The sequence below is a fragment of the Microtus pennsylvanicus genome, chromosome 4, assembly GCF_037038515.1.
Source record: "Microtus pennsylvanicus isolate mMicPen1 chromosome 4, mMicPen1.hap1, whole genome shotgun sequence".
Taxonomy (NCBI): Eukaryota; Metazoa; Chordata; class Mammalia; order Rodentia; family Cricetidae; genus Microtus; species Microtus pennsylvanicus.
Window position 1 is genome coordinate 29,278,344 of NC_134582.1, and position 12,822 is coordinate 29,291,165.

General features: G+C 38.7%; 1 long non-coding RNA gene across 2 annotated transcripts in view; it reads left to right on the forward strand.

The window, feature by feature from the left end:
- Nucleotides 1-11,644, forward strand: part of LOC142848639 (uncharacterized) — a 335,690-nt gene extending 324,046 nt beyond the window's left edge. For both annotated transcript variants that reach the window (XR_012910442.1, XR_012910441.1), the window contains 2 exons: nt 9,390-9,422; nt 10,022-11,644. This is a non-coding gene — a long non-coding RNA (uncharacterized LOC142848639). The remainder of the gene's footprint in view (nt 1-9,389; nt 9,423-10,021) is intronic.
- Nucleotides 11,645-12,822: the final 1,178 nt, after the last annotated feature.

Here is a 12,822-nt window from a genome sequence, read left to right on the forward strand (position 1 = left end):
ATTAAATAACACACATTTATTATTTTTTATTGTATAATACTGCCTGACACGTTCACATGTGAGTAAAAGCTGAATTTGTCTGACTTTGAATGACATTGTATAAGAAAGGAAAAACCATTTTTAAGTTATCTTGGGCCCCAAGTAAAGCACACACTTCAATTTATGGTTAGAAACTGCTTTTGAAGAGCACATCATCCATTTTAACCTACGGCTTAACTGTAGTGCAAACACAGTGGTCTCTGGAATCACTAAAATTTAGAGAAGAGGGAATTCCTATGACTTTGCTTTTACATTACAGATAATTAGTGAAAAGTAACTAGTTGTTCATAACAGTAACCAAAATTCTAAACTAAAAAAATTTTCAAAAGGAAATATATTTATGATTCTACATACCAATTTTATTAATATTTCCTAAAGCTGCACTGTATGTTTAAAGGTCAGAAAAGTGGGAACAAGCAAAGGAGAGAGCAGGGGAGTAGAGAGGCAAGTGATAATTGATATCGTTGGCAAACCCCCAAAGAAATTGTACTAATCTCCTGTTGATCTCAAAGAGCTGATGATACAAATAAACTTGCTTATAAGCATGCACAAGAAGAGTCTACGATTTTGAAGGAAAACAAAAATCTTGGAATTTCTTCTATCTGATAGCAAATATACTGTAAAATGATAACAAAAATAGTGTCGCTAGCAAGATGCTGAGTTCATGGGATAAGATAAACCCAGAAACATACATATGCACACTTAGTTAGCTTAAGAGTAAGACAGAATTTTCAAAATAGCCTGGCAAAGGAGTGAGCAGCACATTTCTTCAGACTTTTCACTAAGAAATAGTTAGATCATTATCACATACTGCACACGCATACACAGTTCTTCATGGATTTCTGACCTTGGTGCAAAATAAGAATTACGTTCTTGAAGTGAACAGATGTGAATACATGCATAATTTGGGGATCAAAAAATGTCTTATTAAACAAGAAACAAGACACAAAAATCTCTGAGTGGATGAAAAATGGATCTATTTGATTATAGCATAATAAGCCAACAACAAAAAAAGTCAGCACTGTGGCATAGTTTTTGAAAGGCAAGAATGGCAGCCAATGAGTTTGCTTGAAACCTTGGCTGAGAGACTTTTTCCCTCTGAGGCGCCTTTTCCACACACAATGAAGCTTTAATAGCATTACTTCAAAGGCTCATTCTGATAATTAAATAAAAAAATAATCCATGTGAAATACTTAGCTCATTGCCTAATACATTGTAAGCAATTTGTGATAGCTAAACAATTTCTGCTTCTCTATTTTCTTACCAAAATTAATTTCATAGATAGATGTCCGCAAAAACTTACCATACATTACAATCTTTTACATTTTTCAAAGCCTATTCCATATCGGGATTTGCAGTGTAAACCAAGAATGTGACAGTTTCTTTATGTTTTGACGAACATCAAATCAAGCAACATATATGACCCTATCATCACATGAGTCAGGCAACAGAAAGAAGTGTGGCTCAGCTGTAAAACTTAAAGGCCTGCTCTCTAGGACCCACTTCCTTCAGCTAGAACCCCCTGCCAAAGGCTTTACAGATATCCACCAGTTGGGGACCGAATGTTCAAATACGTGAGCCCACGTGGGACATCTCACATTCAAACCACTACATGGATGTTTTTGTTTTTTTCTGTTTTGCTGGTGTTGTCATGAGAAGGAAGGGGCAACCCCCTCCAAAAAAAAAGCTGTATAAATGAACTTCTCTGGTGTATAATTTCTGAGAAAATATCAAAGGAAATGCAAACATGCCAACCTCCCCCATCAAATGTGCAAAATTTCATGGTTATGATTCATGCTTTAGGATTTTAAACTTGTGTCATCTATAAAACTCCTAATAAACTATAAATTACGCCTTTGGAAAAGGTGATAGTTGCTGTTGGATTCACGTTTTGCTGCCAATTCGGGAGGAGTGGAAGTACGAAGTAGTTAGTACAGAATAAATCAGAGTGAAATGTTCCAACTTGTCCCAAACTGACTTTTCTCAATCACACACTTGTATCAATAGCCATCTCCGTAAGAGTGGCAAGCGAAGATGCCATGGCAACAGTGATGTGTATCTTGATGATGATTCAATAAAGTGGGCACTAAGATAGCGCCTGCCCTTATTCAACAGCAACTTCCTGATGTTTTAAAAAATAATCCTTTGTGATAGGCCTTGTCATCCAACTTATGGTACTGTGGCAAAATATTTGAGACTGAACAATCTATAGAGGACAAAAACTTATACTTTGCTCCTGTGGAGGTCTAGCTAGACACTAGCAAGCTTGGTGTCTTGGGATAGCCATTTTCATAGATAATAGCATGTTTTAACAGTTCTACTTTCAAGACCCTAGTATGACATGAATAGTGGCTTCTGAGATATCTGAAATGCTTCATATTCTGGAGATGTAAAATATGTATAAAAGGGGTTAAATGCCTTCCATCAAGCTGCCTCTTGAAGGCCAGATCTCACTGAAGATGAAGTTTCTTTATGAAGTTTTGAGGGAACAAGATTACTTGAGCTATAGTTTTCTGTTCCATGTTCCCCCAGAGCCATACTTCTCACATCAGATTATATTAATTCCATCCCAACAGTGTCCTAAAGGCATAAATCTCGCCAGTATTAATTTTAATGTCTGAGTCCAAAGTCCCATCAAAGAAAAAGATAAGGTTCTTGCATTTTAACTTGCAGATATAGAGTGAGGCCACGTAGCACCCTAAACATTTCGATTGGAAGTTTCTGTCAAATGATCTGATGAATCACTCTTACCTTTTTACAACAAAACAGTCAGACATATGCACAGTCTTAGCCAATTATTACTTATTAACTTTTGTCCTTGTAAAGAAATAATAGCCTTTTCCACAGAGCCCATTAAGATTCTGCTGATGAGACCATAAAAATGGCTTCAACTGTTCACATTTTCTGCCAACATTTTGCTCACATCCTCTGAGGTGTTGTATAACCAGGGCAGAGACTTTTTCTGCGGCTCTTGTGCGTTCCCTCAGGAGAATCATCCCTTCAACAGAATTGCCCTCCATGCACCGTTCACAGCAACACAGGCTTTGGGCACCACTCACTTCAAAACTGTTCCAGCCCTTTCCATTACTGGGGTCCAAGGCCATTTCACAGTTGCAGGGGTTTGCTAAAGAAACACCACCCTCTCTAGCACCAATTCTATTTTTGTCCGCCCTGTGCTGCTGTTACAGAAACTCTGAGACCCGAGTGTCTGCTCCATTAATTAACTAGTATGAGTGAAGAAATGAGCAGACAAGACCAAACACAAGATAAATACATGTACACAGTACAGATGTAAAATCTCAACCCTCCGTATACTTCTTGACTCGTAGCTTTTAATGCTGCATAAACTAGAACCAGGATTTTCATAACCCTGATCCAGTCAGCCATCCTGGGTCCATTTGCCTCGTAAGTCCAGTTGACCACCAAACTCTTTTCTAACATTATGGAGATTTTTCTTTTCTAGACATTCTGGACAAGTGGAATCTAGAGCATGGCTATTTTCCTGATTTACTACAAAATCATTGAAAACTTTTCCCGTGTCGGTAGTGTGTATCAATACTTCATTTTTTTAAAAAAAAAAGTTTAAATAATGGGTTTTCTTAAGGTTATACTGCATTTTATTTATCTTTTCATGAGCTGATGGGTACTTAGGTTGTTTATAGCATGGGTGCAACTCTGAATAATGTTGTAAATGTTGTTTTCAAGTGTGTCTATGCACATGTTTTTACTATTCTTCATTATATACCTAGAGTGGAATTGTTGGATCAAATGGTAACACTGTGATAGTTGAAGAACTGCCAAGGCATTTTCCAAGGTGTTTCTGCTACTTTACCTTTCTACGTGCAGTACATTCCTGCACCTCCTCATTCACGTTGGTTGTCATCCATATTTCCTTGTAGGCATCTGTGATGACTTCCTGTCAACTTGACAGCCTCTGAAATTATCTAAAAGCCAGCTCTCTAAGAATGTCTGTTAGGAAGTTTTTAGATTGAATGAGCCTTCATAAATTTAGTTAGCCCTGTTTCTTGGGCAGAGGGTTCGAGACTGGATAATGAGTGGAACTGAGAACCCATCCTAATGGTTTTTTCCTTCCTAACTGTGGGTGCAGAGTGGCCAGCCATCCCTCACTCCTGACAAGATAGCCCTTCAAACTGTCACAAGAGACTTTCCCCTACCTTAGTGGTTTGTGTTAGGAATTGTGTCACAGCAATGAAATAAAAAAGGAACAAATACATCACCTGACTGAATATGAAGTTGTGTCTTATTTTTATTTGATCTATCTAGTAACTGACGACTTTGAACATTTTTATGGGTTTAGCGTATATGTCAGCCCAAATCCTCTTTGAAGGTTTAAATGGGATATTTGTCTTTGGTGAATTGAAAGAGTTCTTGGAAATTCTGAATAATAAACTCTTACATGATTTGAAAATATTTTCTTCTGTTTTGTCACCTGTTTCTGTGCTTCCATGAGTTTATACTTCAAAGAACAGAAGTTTTCAGTTGCGATGAAGCCAGACTCACCCACTTTTTTTTTTGGTTGCTTATCCTTAAAATATTGTCATGCAAGCAAAGGTTGTGAAATTTCTCTTCTCAGGATTTTATGGTGTGCTCTTAGTTTATATCTCTGATATATTTTGAGTAGGGTTTTTTTTTTGTCTGATCTAAAGGAGGAATTTAGTTTTGTTGTCTTTCCTATAGATGGTCACTTGCCTCACTCTTACGATGCAACCTGTAGGATTTACTTCAGAACCATCCCAGACATACATATGACAGGAATATATCTATATCGGTATATACTTTAAAGAACATCAGCTATATTCTAGGCATGTATGAAAGTGGTTAATTAATACATTGAAGTTTTCCTACCGATGAATTTTCATAAGTGTATTGATCAAATGTGTAACAATTAGAAGATTGCTCCCTGTGTATACCTATCATAAAAGCTTTGGGAAAGGCAAAGGAATGATCTGTGCTCCCTATTGACAAGTGTAAAACACTCTGCCAACATATGTCAAGAATGGATGCATTTATTAAATACCAAGAAAACCTGATAAAATAAACAAATAAAAATCTCAAATTAACAAGAAAAAAAGTTTACAATTTTCCTGTAATCTTTAGATCTTAAAAATCAACATGTGGGCAGTCAAGATAGCTCAGTGAGCAAAGGAACTGAATGCCAATTCTGAGGACCATCCCCAGGAACCATGTGGTGGACAGAACCAATTCCTTTTTTTTTTTTTCTTTTTAAGAGACAGGGTTTCTCTATGTAACAGCCCTAGCTGTCCCGGAAATAACTCTGTAGACCAGGCTGGCTTCAAGCTCACAGAGATCCACCTGCCTTTGCCTCCCAAATGCTGAGCTCAAAGGCTTGGCCACCACCTCCCAGGGAGAACAAATACCTAAACTTTGTTTTCTGACCTCCACACATGTCCCATGACGGGTGCAGGCCCCACCCCCACAGACACATAAATTAGTCAATGGACATAACAAACAAATTAAATCAACAGAGTGATTAGTTAGAAGAGATCAGTTATAGCAACTGAAAGTGATAGCTGGCGATATTAATGTACAAAGCAAAGATTAATTAAGGTCAGGGTTTTCAGGAATTAGGAGAGGGTTCTTCTAGACAGACGTTCTGGTCTGACCACTCTTACAGTCGTTGGGTTGAGTTCCTGGCCTGAAAGCAGATAACAGCCAGTCATTTTCATGAGTAATGTGAAAATTACTATTTTACTCACACACATACAGATCCGATGAATGTTACTGAGTAAATACATTGTAGAACTCAGTCAAGTAAGTCCTTAAGGTAACAATTTTGGGATACTGTTATCTGCTTTATTAGAATGGAGCCTTGGTGTTTTCTGACCTTTATCAGGGCCTGGACATGTACTCTGCACAACTTTTCATTAATAGTTAGAGAGAGAAAAATGCCAAATCACGAAGAAGCTGTGATGGAATATTCTACAACAAATGGAAATTGTTCTAAAATCTTTATTAACAAAAGCAATATTAACTTCAGCAAGGTTCCAATCAATGCAACAAACTAAAATATTGCCATCACTAACACGGAAATGAGAGCCCTGAGGCAACTTGGATCCTCATATGTAACTTTGAAAAGTTTGTAGACCTATTCTTAAGTAGATGACTATTTCTGGAAGGTTTCTCATGAAAAATGACCAACATTAAACAGAAAGCACTGGATGGTTTGTGATTTCAAAATTCCTTTTTTAAGAAAGATGACTTACAATTATTAAGTATATCTGGCACATTTGGTATTTGGATTATTTTGTCACTTGGAGATTTACAATTATTAAGTTTATATGACACGTCGGCTGTTTAAATGATTTTGTCATTTATTTTATGGGGAATTTACCTCCTTTGATGTTTTCAGTCTTCAACTTCCATTACAGCTGGAGTTCATTCTTGCATGTTATTGGAAAGCATAATGCTATAGTACTCATCCTTGTATTATTTTTCTGCAAAATGTCTCAAACTTTTAGCTTAAAAATACTTATTTGTCTTTTATTAGTATTTACTATTCTAGGTAAAACATTATTTTTTAAAAAGTAGGAAAGACACAGTTTTAGGATTGCCCGGAAATAATTAAGAATTCTAATTTTACTTTCCATAAATTTGGGGGTCTGGCAGGAACTTGGAAAAGCTTATGTGTGTGACTTAAATTCTGTTCTAAGTAAATTGCTATTGGCGGTGGATACTGTTTTGCTTTGAAATGGCCTGGGCTCTGGGTCTGTAAAAATTTCTATGTAATCACCAGGACTAGGGTCACTACTGGGAATTAGGAATAGGAGTGAGAGTCACAGTTCCTTTGGAGATCCAGAACCTCATTTGAGGAGGAGACTCAGTAAGAGACCAGACTTTCTACATTCCACAAAATCAGAGTTAAAAGTATTACTTGCCTGTGGTAGGGAAACATGGCCCCTAGAACAGTGGAGGTCCTCTGAGATTTGAAGATACCTTACTGAATGGCGGTTAATGCCCTTAATGCTAGCACTCAGGAGGCAGAGACAGGCAGATCCCTGTGAGAGATTTTGAGCCCATGATAAATGATATAGTTGGAAATAGAAACAGCTTAAATGGACATAAACATCACTGTTTTGTTTATTATTTACTTATTATTTATTATTTTGTTTATTATTCACTACTAGTTCATTGAAGAGACCCCAGCCCCAAGGAAGTTTGAACAAAAGAATGAAACTTACTTTGGAGTAATGATGTTAGTTTGTAAGAGGTGGGCGGGATCTTTGTGTCCTTTCAAGGTTATTAGTCTTCTTGGAGTCAGAATCGAAGATCTTATTGACTGTAGGCTCCAGGTATTAAGATCACTTTACTGTGCTGTGATCAAAGAAGACACGAATCTGTATAGGTACCCTTGAGTCGTCTTGTCATTGAAATCTCAACAAGTAATGAACACAGTTAAGAACACTTTTCTTCTTTTTTAGAGGAGAAGTGGTAGGAAGACAAAGGAAGGACAGATATGTAGGCCTCTGTGTGTGTGTGTGTGTGTGTGTGTGTGTGTGTGTGTGCGCGCGCGCGCGCACGCATGCACTCAAGTATGTACAAGTCTGCAAGTGCGCATGTGTGTAGGCAATGCAGGATACGGGAAAGAGGGAGTTGTATTTATCACACATGTGACCAGCACACTGTGTGATAATTCTTTGTAATAAATAAATCATTGCAATAAAGGAGTGATGTTTGTGAGCATGGAAGATTCTCAACAGAGGCACTTCCTTTCCTGTTGGCCAGCATTGGGAGTCTCATTGTCTCTTTCATGGAACAGCTGACATGTGCAAATTGAAAACCAGCATCTGCTGGCTTCTTTGTTTACAAATGATCTCCATTGTCAACAGTGAGCACTTTGCTCCCAAGTTTTCTTGCTTGAAATAGAAGAGGACTTCCATTCATTTCCTCTCTTTCTTTTCTCTTGTCTTTTTTTCCTCAACAGAACGTTTTGACAGTTGAACTGAGGTGAATTGATGTTAGTAATTTGTGTTTTGCTTTTAACACTTACTGCTCTCTTACAGAAGATAAAACCCTAAAAGATCACTTAAGCATATTATATATTTTGAAATGATATTGCATTTAACCGAAAATCTAAAATCAGTAATGCTCTTCGAGAAGGAAAAAGTGGTCTAACTGCCCATTAGAAGCAGGGTTTTTGTGTCATTAAGGGGGATCGTTATGTGCTTTTGAATGAGAAAACACACTGAAGAAACTGAATTTGATGGTGAATGAACATTTGGTTAATAGTTATGCAGCATGCATTCAAAAGGAAATGAAGGCGTGTTTGTGACTAATAGACAAAAGAATTGGAAACATAAGTTTTGTCTTCCATTAAAGCACAATCACTCCTGGAAAACCCGTAAGAGGATGTTACACCAATTTGTATCATTATGTGAACACATATTTTTCAAGGCTATCAATTTTGAAATAGATTATTCTGTTTCCTCTACCATTAAACAGTTACAGTTATTCCACTGAAGGACTTGAACACTCGCCAGGTGCTGCACAGTTCTTGAATCAGAATACATGAGTCTCAATCACAACCTGTATGTGTCAATCACAACCTGTATGTGTCAGTCACAACCTGTATGTGCCAATCACAACCTGTATGTGTTGGTCACAACCTGTATGTGTCAACCACACCTGTGTGTGTACCTCCATCTCCATCAAGCAACTGTGAGGCCTAAGGCCCGGTCTGCTCATTCAGTGGGAATACACAGCATTGTATGGAACTGGAGATTGTGTGCAAGATCAGGTGTGGACGTTCATGACAAACCCTTTTAGATAAGTAGCCTTGGACACTTACTTTTGCCTTTGTTACTTAAAAAAGTATTTGCTTATTTGTTTGTTTGTTTGTGACACGGTCTCACTGCGTAGCCTTGCTGACCGGCAATTCACTGTGTAGACCAGGCTGAGCTCTACTCACAGACATCCACCTGCCTCGGTTCTGGAGGGCTGAGTCAAGGCGTGCACCACAATGCCCTGCTTCACTTCTGCTCTTAATTATCTGATTAGAAAGCTAGTGAAATACTAAAGTATTAATGTGAAAGAAAGAAGGATTTTATATCAGTAAAAAATTCCCTAAGGCTGAGGCTACTGGGCACAGTTTTCTACACCGAGAAATGAACATCCCATTTTCACTAAAATGATCAGTGAGAACTCACCGAAGGCTTCTAGTCTAAAGGAGAAAACACATCAACTTATTATCTTACTAAGTTTTGACATCCTCTGTCTCTGGGTCTCTCTCATCTGTACACAATAGAATGAACAGAGCTAGTAAAAACTGAAAATGTAAAACTAAGATTTTATTTTATTTTTTCCTTTTTCAGGTGAGAGGCAGTCACGGGGCTTCACAGTGACAGGTAAGTGCTCTGCCCCAGCCGCTCCCCAGCATGACGTCATTTGTCCTCTGAGTGTGAGAACATCCAGAGACCATGGCTGGCAGACTGATTTTTACTTAGTTGTTTCTAAATTGTGTCATATGTTCTTCTAGTTCCCAGCATCTGGCCCCGGAGCCTCCCAAAAACCCCGCCTCTGCCTCTATGTTTTTGGCTTCTGATTTGAAATTCGGGAACGCAATTGTTTATGGGGGGGGGGGGTGTCAGATAAAAGGAAGTAACTCTGGATAGGGTCTGGAGGGCTTGGCCATAAAGCTGATGATGAATCCCAGCAACTCTCTGGACTTCAGTTTTCTGTTTTGCGAAAAGGCTACTTTAGACTTAGCAGTCTGTAGGTTCCTTGGTCACTCAGACACTCGTTTTCCTTCTTGGGGCATTTTTATTGTTGTTTTCTGAAGCTTGAGGCTGGTTTCTTAATTTACTTTTAGGAAGGGGCATCTTTAGAAAGATTGCTGTGATTTTTTCTCTCAAAGATTTAATGCTAAGACCTTTGTCTAAGCAGTCAGTTAGAAATGAAGCTACACTATTGGATAATGTAGTAATGTCATTCTGTCACATTTTAGGCACTCCATCGTTGTTAGCACAAAGCCGGACAATGACACACCAGTACCATTCTCACTAATAAAACCCTTGATGCGTGACTCCGTGAATGAATCCAGAACCAAGGACGCCAGGTGACAACACTTAGTAACCAAAAAAGCAGACTTAAACTTCAGCAGCTTTGCAATCTGTTTTCACTTGTTTTCTTGGCTTGTGCAGTTGACGGACAGCATGATGCCTGTCCCTATTTCCAAGGCTAAACACCACCAGCATGTTGTAGTCCAGTCTATATGGACAGCCGATAGTCCGTTTGATCAAAGCATGTGTGTTAACTTACTAGTTTGCTTTCCTGAACCACCTAACACAGTCACACTGTTACTGAGATCTAGTTGCTCGCAAATGTATAGACAAATACCTATATGAATGAAGAAATAGTCTTCAACTATTAGTGGCTTGTTAAAAGGAGTTTCTTTATTATTAAGTAGCTGTGTTGTGATCCTGGTTTTTTTTTTTCATTTTTTTTACAACTTCCCTTTCTATAACAAGCTGTTAAACCCAAAGCCTGTATCAGCTAAGCAGCGGACTCAGTAGTAGGAAATGAAGTACTGCAAGCTTACTTCAGACTAATTAGTCTATGGCATTAAAAAAAAATGGGTGGGGGAAAGGCTTGGGAGGGCTTTACAGGTTGCTCCGTGAAAGGCAGTTTGCTTAATTAAGCCAACCACTAATTGTTAAATATTTTTCAGGCATTACCAGAGCTACTCTGAGTGTAATTAAATTTTGATTTTAGTGGTATTTGCAGGGATTAGAGTCACAATCTGCCGAGGCACGGGGTTACTTAGCATTCAGTTGGCTGCCACAGCTGTCTTCCATTCGAACACAAAGGACAGGAACAGAGAGAACGGAGTGGCAGTGAAGGAATGAGAGGGCCAGGCATTCATGGCTAGCAGCTCCGCACTCCGCAGCCTTGTACCCATGGTCTGAGCTGACACACAGCCAGGCACCAAGTTCAATTTGATTTGACACGATACAGGGATGTCTGAACCCTGTCCATTCTTTTTTTGGTTTATTTTTTTTATTTTTTATTTTTTTGGTTTTTTCAAGACAGGGTTTCTCTGTGGTTTTGGAGCCTGTCCTGGAACTAGCTCTGTAGACCAGGCTGGTCTTGAACTCACAGAGATCCGCCTGCCTCTGCCTCCCGAGTGCTGGGATTAAAGGCGTGCGCCACCACCGCCCGGCTGGTTTATTTTTTGTGTATGAGACTGCAGAAAGGATAAGATCATGTATGATGAGAGCACGTTTCCATCCAAGTGATATTTCGGGACCCAGTAGTTCCACCGTCGTCCACTAGGATTGTGAGCAAATTCCTGCTGAACCCTTGTTCCACTTTTTGTTTTTTGGTTTTTGATCCCTGCTAAAAGGTGGTGTTGCCTTTAAGTTTGTGGTAAAATCTAAACTGGATTAATATTTTGATTAAAATATTTCCTTTTCGGACTGAGATACAAAAATAAATAAAATAATATTGAGCCTAAGAGTTTCTAGGTGTTTGGAATGGACAAAATTTCCCCTATACCTCCATGGCTGGTGAAGAATAGTCTTACTTCTGATATGTTTACTATGAAAATCTTTAACTTGCCAGAGAAGGTGAGGCACATCTATAACCTTAGCACCGAAGAGGTCGAGGCAGGATGGTCATGACAAAAGAAAAAAAAAAGGAGAAGTATTCTGTTTTTTTCTTTTTTCTCCCATGCAGTAGATTTTCGTAAAAAAAAAAAAAAGAAAAGAAAAAAAAAGAAAGAAAGAAAGAAAATTACTACAATCAGTGAACAAGCAGATTAAAAAAACCTGTCTGCAAAGAATTTCTCTTTTGTTACTAGTCAGTGTAGTAGTCACTAGCAAGGATCCCAAGAAAATGTTGTTTTCTATGCTATTTCTGTTATAGGCCTAGGATCCTTCTCTCTACCATCCTTGGCTGAGGTAGAAGGAAGGATTCATATTCTTCTTAGCTGTGGGACTCTTTATATTAACTATGTGTTCTAACTGAGACTCTAAATGTGAGAACCAAATTCATGTTTTTTATGTTATGTTAGCAGTTTCCACCATTCCTGCCCCTTAGATGCAGAGATAAAGCTTCAGCTTCCCCTCACCCCAGTGCATGTTTTTATTCTCCACAAAGCAAGGGGGGCTGGTGAGCGGCCTTAGCCGGTGAAGGCCCTTGGCAACCGAAGTTCAACCCTTGGAGCCCTAGAAAGTTGTCTTCTAACCTCCACATGCCCACCCATGCACAGGTACCATGAACACACATTCCCCAAGGATAATAAATAAAATTTACAAATCAAAGACGCCTACGTGTGTTATGTTATTAATGCCCAGTGCTCAGGTAGGTTCTTGCAAAGAATAACTGGGCAGTTTTTGTTCAAGTTGCTCAGGAATAGCAGATCCCATAACCAGGAGAGGCAGCAAGGCTAGCAAGCTAATTGCACAGCTACAAAAGAATAACTAAACTAAGACCACGCTGGTCCACGCTGTCCTCATTCATGAAAAGGGAAATTTTCATATTGCCTTCAGAAACACAAACCTATCTAATGTATAATATACGGTTACTAATGTGACAAAAGATAGTTATTTGGCTTACCCAGCAGCCTCTGCTTGATAGCCCCAGATCAGTGCTAACTCAACTGGCACAGCAGCAGTGTCTATTAGTAAGGAAGCATCTAGCAAGACACACCCACCTATTCTTTGCAATCACAATCAATTTAGAGGACTAGGGATGTAGATCCATAGTAGAGAACATTTGCTCAGCATGTATAAGGTCCTGGATTGA